Raw genomic sequence first — 8,135 nt, 5'->3', positions numbered from 1 at the left:
TATTTCTCTGAAACAAATGTATCCCCATTCCCATGTCATATCTCTTAAGTAAACCACTCAAAAACCAAGAATGTATATTACCTTTGAGGAAAAGCAGGAGAGGAAGAGTGTGACAGACTTTTAACACTGAGTTTTAACAACAAGTGATTAAAGCTTGATTAAAAGTTCAGTTAATGAAGGGAAATGCACTATGTTGAGCTCAGAAGTAAAAAAGGAACAAAGTTAACATTTCCACACTTGATTTTTGTGTCTGAAATTATCATAACTTGCAACACTATTTTTCTTGGAATGATGGAAGTGAGAGGGGGATCTTCGTGGATATCTGGAAGGAAAATATTCCAGGCAAACTCACAAAGCAAATACAAAGACTTCTGGTGGAAACTTAAGTAGAGTGAGAAAAAGGGAGAGTGGTATGAAACATCCAGAGAGGCTGTATACAGGCTTATAAAACATTTAAAATACTTAGTCTTTTTCCTGAGTGAAATGGAAAGACGTTGGAGAGCTTTAAACTAACAAGCAATTTAATCTAATTTAGATTTTAACAGAGTCACCTGCTGTTTTAAGAATATATAGAAGGAGGCAAAGAACAGATATATTTTTCAGGCTATACAAAAATCTAAGTAAAATTGATTGTAGCAATGAACTGTGAAATATAAGCTATTGTGTAAGGGAAAAAGAGAGCACCAATGTGCAGATGACATGAAAAATAAATGACAGTACTATTGACTTAAAGAAAAACACACAACATAAGAGTCATAAGTTTTTTTGTTGTTGTTGTTCTTTTTTTTTTAGGGTCTTATTGAGGACTATAGCCCAGGAGACAGCTCTGAGGAGTTGGTCCAAAGAGGTAGGGGAGGAGCAGTATATATATATACATACATACATACATATATATATGTATATAGGCTAGGAAATACATGAAGTCAAGCATATATCTTGGTAGAAGATTACTGCTAATAACAACCAACCAATATCTCAAGTTAATGATTTCAATGTTTTTCTATATATGGGAAAGTGCAAGAATCTGGAGTCATTGAAATTCTTCCTGAGATACACATTTAATTATCTAAGGGCTATTTATCCAAAGCAAAGAGTGCCTCATCCTCTTTTTTATCCTGAGTTCCTTTCTGGATACTTTGTTGGTGAACAACTGCCATAAATTATGATTTAACTCTGATATAATTGAGTGATGAGCAGTGTTCTTTGTTCTTTATTCACAGTATCAACAGAATGTAGACCCCAGTGAAGTAGAAGTATTAGAAGAATGGTTTAGAAACATTGGAACCACTGGTCTGAATGCAGGATGCTTGAAAGTGGCATTATAATCAAGATGCAGCCCTAGATGGCCATTAACAGATGAATGGATAAAGAAGTTGTGGTACATATATACAATGGAATATTACTCAGCCATAAAAAGAAACAAATTTGAGTCAGTTGATTGAGGATAAACCTAGAGCCTGTTACACAGAGTGAAGTCAGAAAGGGAAAAACAGATATCATATATTAACAAATATACATGGAATCCAGAAAAATGGTACTGATGAACCTATTTGCAGGGCAGGAATAAAGATGCAGATTTAGAGAATGGAACTGTGGACACAGCTGGGGAAGGAGAGAGCGGGATGAATTAAGAGGGCAGTATTGACATATACACCACCATGTGTGAAACAGACAGCTAGTGGTAAGCCCTGGTGGCTCAGGTGGTAAAGAATCTGCCTGCAATGCAGGAAACCCAGGTTCAATCCCTGCATCGGGAAGATCCCCCGGAGAAGGGAATGGCAACCCCCTCCGGTATTCTTGCCTAGAGAATTCCATGGACAGAGGAGCATGCTGGGCTACAGTCCATGGGTCACAGAGTCAGACATGACTGAGAGACTGATACACACAGTCTCTATAAGCGGCTGTCTAGCACAAGGAACTCAGCTCAGTTCTCTGTGATGACCTAGACAGTTGAGATGGGGCAGCATGGGTGGGAAGGAGGCTTTAGAGAGAGGAGATGTATGTATACACATAACTGATTCATATTATTGTACAGCAGAAACCAATACAAAATTGTAAAGAAATTATCCTCCAATTAAAAATAAATTTTTAAAAATTAGAAAAAAATAGTTAATGACCAAAATAAATAAATAAATGAGATGCAGTTATTGGTGATGATTAGATTCTTGGTTATAATAGCAGGAAAGAGAGCAGAGGTAAGGTGGAGGGTAAGGTTATTCAGGAAGAAGAGACCAAGAAATTAATAGATGAGAATAATAAAAAGGTTCATCTATGTGTGCATTGATATTCTGGCAAATTATGACCAGAATGTGCTAGTAAACCAGGAACTAATGCCTTCAAGAAATGGTGAGGAGGAACTCAGGGTGCTGTGGAAGACTAGCAACAAGGAGTGTACAGGGCCTGATGCAGAAATCATTCAACAGTTGAACTTTTATTTCTTGAGAAATTCCTTTTATATCTCATACAGAATATTTTTTTAAGAATTGTCATGATTAGCACAGTTTAGGGTTATGCTTACAAGAGCTAATTCCTGGAGCCAGACAGCCTGGGCATAGATGTCATCTACTATTTACTAGCTGCGTGACCTGAGGCAAAGTGTCTTATCTCATCTGTATATTGGAGATGATGAAAGTACCTCCCTCACAAGGTTGTGGTGAGTCTCACTTGAGCTAATATATGTAAAGCACATAAACCAGCTCCTGGCACAGGCTAAATGCTATGTAAGTGTTTGCCATTAATAATGTGACTTTCTTGGGTATCACAGGGCATGTCAAGGAAACAGTCACTGCATACATTGTAACTTGGCTGGAGAGAAAGTTGGCAGAGCGCAATTTGTCACTGTCTTTATGCAACAGTTCTATTTCTAGGTATTTATCCTTTAGCTACACTTACCCATTTATAAAATGACATATATACAAAAATATTCTTGCCATGTAATTGATAATAGTGAAAAGTTTGGGAAAATGTACAACCATAGAATATAATATGCAGCTCTTGAAAAGAATGCATTAGCTTTCTATGCGTTGATAGAAAATTTTCCAGAATATATTGCTAAGTAAAAAAAATTTTAAAAAGTCAATTGTAGGACAGTGTACATATTTTCCTAGAATTTGATAATGTATATATACATTTCTCTATGCATGTGTTTGTAAATGAATGTAGTATTTTTAGAAAGTTACACAGGAGGACTCTGCCTCTCAGAAGAAAACTAGGTGAAGACAGAGTTAAGAAGCAGCCTTGACTTTTAAGTTTATATTTCATAGCAGCTTTTATATTATGTACTGTATATATGTTCAAAAAAAGTATTTTTTTAAGTAAGTCTATTTTTTATCCTCCAAAATAATAATTTTATTATATACTATGAAATTAGAAAGTCCATATGAGGTTGTAGAATAGAAATTAAAAGTTTTGATCCTAAAATGTCAATTTCACAGTAAGGATATGAAAATTAATAAATAGAAACCTCATTTAAAATGGAGTCAGGGACTAGAAGGAAAGATTTCACATCCTGCTAGTTGAGATCAGCTTCATGGGCAATAGATTGGGAAACAGTGGAAACAGTGTCAGACTTTATCTTTTTGGGCTCCAAAATCACTGCAGATAGTGACTGCAGCCATGAAATTAAAAGACGCTTACTCCTTGGAAGGAAAGTTATGACCAACCTAGATAGCATATTCAAAAGCAGAGGCATTGCTTTGCCAATAAAGGTCCATCTAGTCAAGGCTATGGTTTTTCCAGTGGTCATGTATGGATGTGAGAGCTGGACTGTGAAGAAAGCTGAGTGCCGAAGAATTGATGCTTTTGAACTGTGGTGTTGGAGAAGACTCTTGAGAGTCCCTTGGACTGCAAGGAGATCCAACCAGTCCATTGTCAAGGAGATCAGTCCTGGGATTTCTTTGGAAGGACTGATGCTAAAGCTGAAACTCCAGAACTTTGGCCACCTGATGCAAAGAATCGACTCATTGGAAAAGACTCTGATGCTGGGAGGGATTGGGGCAGGAGGAAAAGGGGATGACAGAGGATGAGATGGCTGGATGGCATCACTGACTTGATGGACATGAGTTTGAGTGAACTCTGGGAGATGGTGATGGACAGGGAGGCCTGGCGTGCTTTGGGATCACAAAGTCAGACACGCCTGAGCAACTGAACTGAACTGAACCGAACAGACCAAAAAAAAAAAAAGAAGAGAGAGAGAGAGAGATGACTTTGCAACGTCAACAATAAGAAGGTTACTACTTTACAACCCAGCCAGAGGAAGGAAGAATTTCTCTTCACCCAGCAACAGCCCAGCCAATGAGAGGCTGTCACAACTCTGCCAATGAAAAGCCGCTACACTTTGAACTCCCAATTGCCTCCAATGGACTGTCTCTTTATAGCAGCTCCTCCTAACCTCCCCCTTCTCTGTGAAAGAAAATTCCTCTCCTTTGGTCTCCGGACTTGCCTGTGATTCACCACAGACTGCATTTTCCAAATTGCAATTCTTTGCTATTACTGAATAAGCCCATTTTGCTGGTAAAAGAACTTGCTGTTTATTGTTTTAGGTCAACAAGGGCACATCCCTTTAGCAAAGATTTCTTGATGCCTTCACTGTGTGCCAAGGTCAATGGCAGGTGCTATCAGAGAGTCTTAGGAAGTTTAACATTAGTCCTTCACTTCAAGATACTTGTTGGGGAGCAAGATGCATCCATATGAATCATTAGAGAATAGAGCCAAGGGTTCTAAAGAGGCTGAGAGGATGACCACTGTTTCAACTTGGTACTTCTGGTTTGGAGACTAGTCATGGATATACATTTAATTTATTCAGAACCACTCAGGAAAATGTATTTGCTTAGTATTATGTATTTGCTTAGTTTAAAAATATTAACTAAGAAATTAATTTATATGAGAGGCTAGTCGCCCCATTGCTACAGTGGGAAGATATTTTGCTTTCCCATAAAATATTTTGGAATAAAAAAGAACAAACAAAAGTTAACATGCAAAATTATGTTTCCCATTACAGCAACACAAAAGCAGCAGATCCATTTATCCTTATTCCAGCTGCTTTCTAGTAGCACTGCAACCAAAATGCTCTATTTACTTAAACCCTAAATTTAGCATGAGGCGACTGGGCAGCTCAGGACACTGCAGTAAAATGAGTGAGTGGCGCTATGATCCATGGCTGTTGATGAGACTGTAGGACGTTCCTGTTTCCAATGAGTCTTAAGGCCATGAGACACATGGAAAAGAAAATAAGAAAGAAGTCATTGAGATTCTGAGAGGGGACATTGAGAATTACCTACAAATAGAAACTGACCTTTTTTTTTTTTTTCTTATGCTTAATCCCCTTCCAGCTGAACATCCCTGCGATGGGCTGGAAGAGCAGACACGGTTTCTGTGCTACAGGCTACAGCTGGTGTGTGAACAGAGCCTGGTTTCTAATCCTGTACCAAATATAAAATTAACTTAGAAAATGGCTTTCTGTTTCAGTTTGTTTGCTCATAAGTTACAAAGCCCTGATAGATATTTGAGGGAAATGAAAGCAATAGGCTCAAAGTTGTTCGACTGAGAAAAAGAGCTGCTTTGTGAAACTGACATTTCTGAGAAACCTCTCTCCTCAGCCTCCACCTAAGTTTCCCACCCTCCCTCTGAAGTCATACATAAAGGAGAATGTGCTGGGCTGAGCAGCGCTGTACCGCACAGCTGCCGGCCTGGGTAGGCTATTTCCATCCTAGATGGATGCCAAAGAAATACATTTTTGCTTGAGGCTAATCCTGGAGTCTGCTCTTGCCTAGAGAGGGGCCCTTGTGGTCTTGAAAGCAAGAAGACCCATCCGGATAATTCAGACACTGAGGGTGTGGGTTCGCTCTGGGGCAGACCCAAGAACTAGATTGGGCCCAAGAGTCTGGGGCCACCCTCATGCCATTTCAAGTGAAAGTCAAACTGACTTGATTTTTCTGGAGTCTTTATAAGAATTCCCACCAATACTTGCCCTGCCCTGAGGCCAGGATAAATGTGGGCTGAGTGCAGGACGCTGAGGCAATGAGAGTCAGGTCACGTAGCAGCCTGAGAGCTGCCATAAACCAGCACAGAACATCAGGAATTCCACTTGCCTGATGCCCTCCCCCCTCACCTCCAGTTTCAGGATACATATGGTGCTCAGAGGACTCATAAGAACAGAAGACTTCAGATCCCTTCATGTGTATCTGATCTACCTTACACTCTTTTAGGTTCTCACCCCAAATTTCTGCTAGGACCAGGGTCTGTCATAGTTCAAGCAAAGCGGCCACTATCCTAGTCTCTTCACAAAGCTCCTAGCAGACCCTTACTGCTGGATTGGACCCAGCCTTCTGTCTTCCTTGCATACAATACGTTTGACCTTTTTTTTTTTTTGGTCTCTGCACAGACCCCCTTCAAACAATGGGTATTTCAACACTAACCTGGATACATCTCAAATCTGTACACTTCTTGAAGGTTGGCTATTTTTGTAGTGGTTCTGTCCGGGGGTTAATTTGCCCCTCTTATTCTTACCCTGAGCTCATTGCCCCTAGATTCATCCTCCTAACTCAGAGCTCCCTGAAAAGCTGATGGCCAGGGAAGCACTATTTAGAATGCTTCATTGGAAACATACTTTGGCTGAGAGTTCCTGACGACTCACCCCTAAACCAGCTCCCAAACACTCACCCAAGTCATCTCAGACACAACTATAACCCAATGGCTTCTATACAGAAACAGAAAGCAGGAACATAGCCACAGATCCAACTGGACAAATGCCACCTGAAGGGAAATATCACCAGCTCATTCCATGCCTCTAATTGTAAGAGTCAAAGAAATACTAGAATTCTATATACTTATAGGAACATACGTCTTTATTTTTTTTTAAGTGTATGACAAAAGGAATTCTTGTTCTCCTTGAGTTTTCTGATTCAGGTTCTAGAAGCTGACAGAGCATGAGAAACACTCCTTTCCAGTCCCTCTCCACTGCTTCCAAAAGGTCATAAGAGAAGGAGCAAAGCCAAAAAATGTAGGAGAAGCACTGCATTTTTTAGAACTGTCAGATGGTGTGATTGATGGTACAGCTAACTCAGTATGTTGAAACAGTAAATAAATAAGGCCCAGGTGCCTTAAGTTAATATAGCTCCCAAGGGTGCCTTGGTTTCAAGGGCATAGTTTATGCCCTGCAGAATCTCACTCGATTAAATAATAAAGTAGCAGAAAGCAGGCTCTGAATCAAAGAGTTCCTGCTGATTGCTCACACTCCACTTTGTGCTGAGGGATACAGACACCAGTTTCCCTATCTTCAAGGGGCCTGCAGTCTAGGTGCTGAAGAAAGACTCGTTCAATGGAGGAACATAGCAGAGGACTAAGCAATGTGCGATTAAGTGCTACAGTTTTTCTCAGGCAACGGAAGGCTGGACTTCCTAGAAAAGACTTAAAAGAGAGTCATGTGCTAGACCCCAGAGGGCAGGAATAGGGACAGGTCAAGAGAGAGAAACAGAATGAAACCTCTTGGGGGTAGAACAGACATGGTCTGTTCTTGGGCTGTGCAGAGGCCCTTTGGATGAACTGATGAGACAGGCATCTGTGCTGTGTCACTAATTTCAAAAACACCCCTTTCAGGTTAAACAAAACAGAGGGAAGAGCATGTAGATCTAATGAATTGATATAAATGCAAAAAAGATCTGATTCCATTTCCTTTGTCCTTTCATAATATATCCATGACAGTTGCTTCAGAAATTATACTATAGTGATAAGCATCAAGCTGAGACTGGGATTTTGTGTGTGTGCACACCACAGCTTGTGGGATTTTAGTTCCAGAGATCAACCAGGGATCGAACCTGGGCCCTCAGCAGTGAGAGTACAAAGGCCTAACTGCTGGACTGCCAGAGAATTCCTGAGGGTGGAATTTTGAAAGAAAGAAAGATTTTCTGCAGCCATTATTTTATGATTTTTTTTTTTTTGTCTATACTGAGGGCTTCGCTGGTAGCTCAGCTGTTAAAGAATCCGCCTGCAATGCAGGAAACCCCGGTTCAATTCCTGGGTCAGAAGATCTGCTGTAGAAGGGATAGGCAATCCACTCCAGTATTCTTGGGCTTCCCTGGTGGCTCAGTTGGTAAAGAATCCGCCTGCAGTGCTATTATTGAACATAAAGCTTTTCT

This window comes from Bos indicus, chromosome 7 (assembly GCF_029378745.1).
Source record: "Bos indicus isolate NIAB-ARS_2022 breed Sahiwal x Tharparkar chromosome 7, NIAB-ARS_B.indTharparkar_mat_pri_1.0, whole genome shotgun sequence".
NCBI classification, from domain to species: Eukaryota; Metazoa; Chordata; class Mammalia; order Artiodactyla; family Bovidae; genus Bos; species Bos indicus.
Note: the sequence above shows the minus strand (reverse complement) of the source record.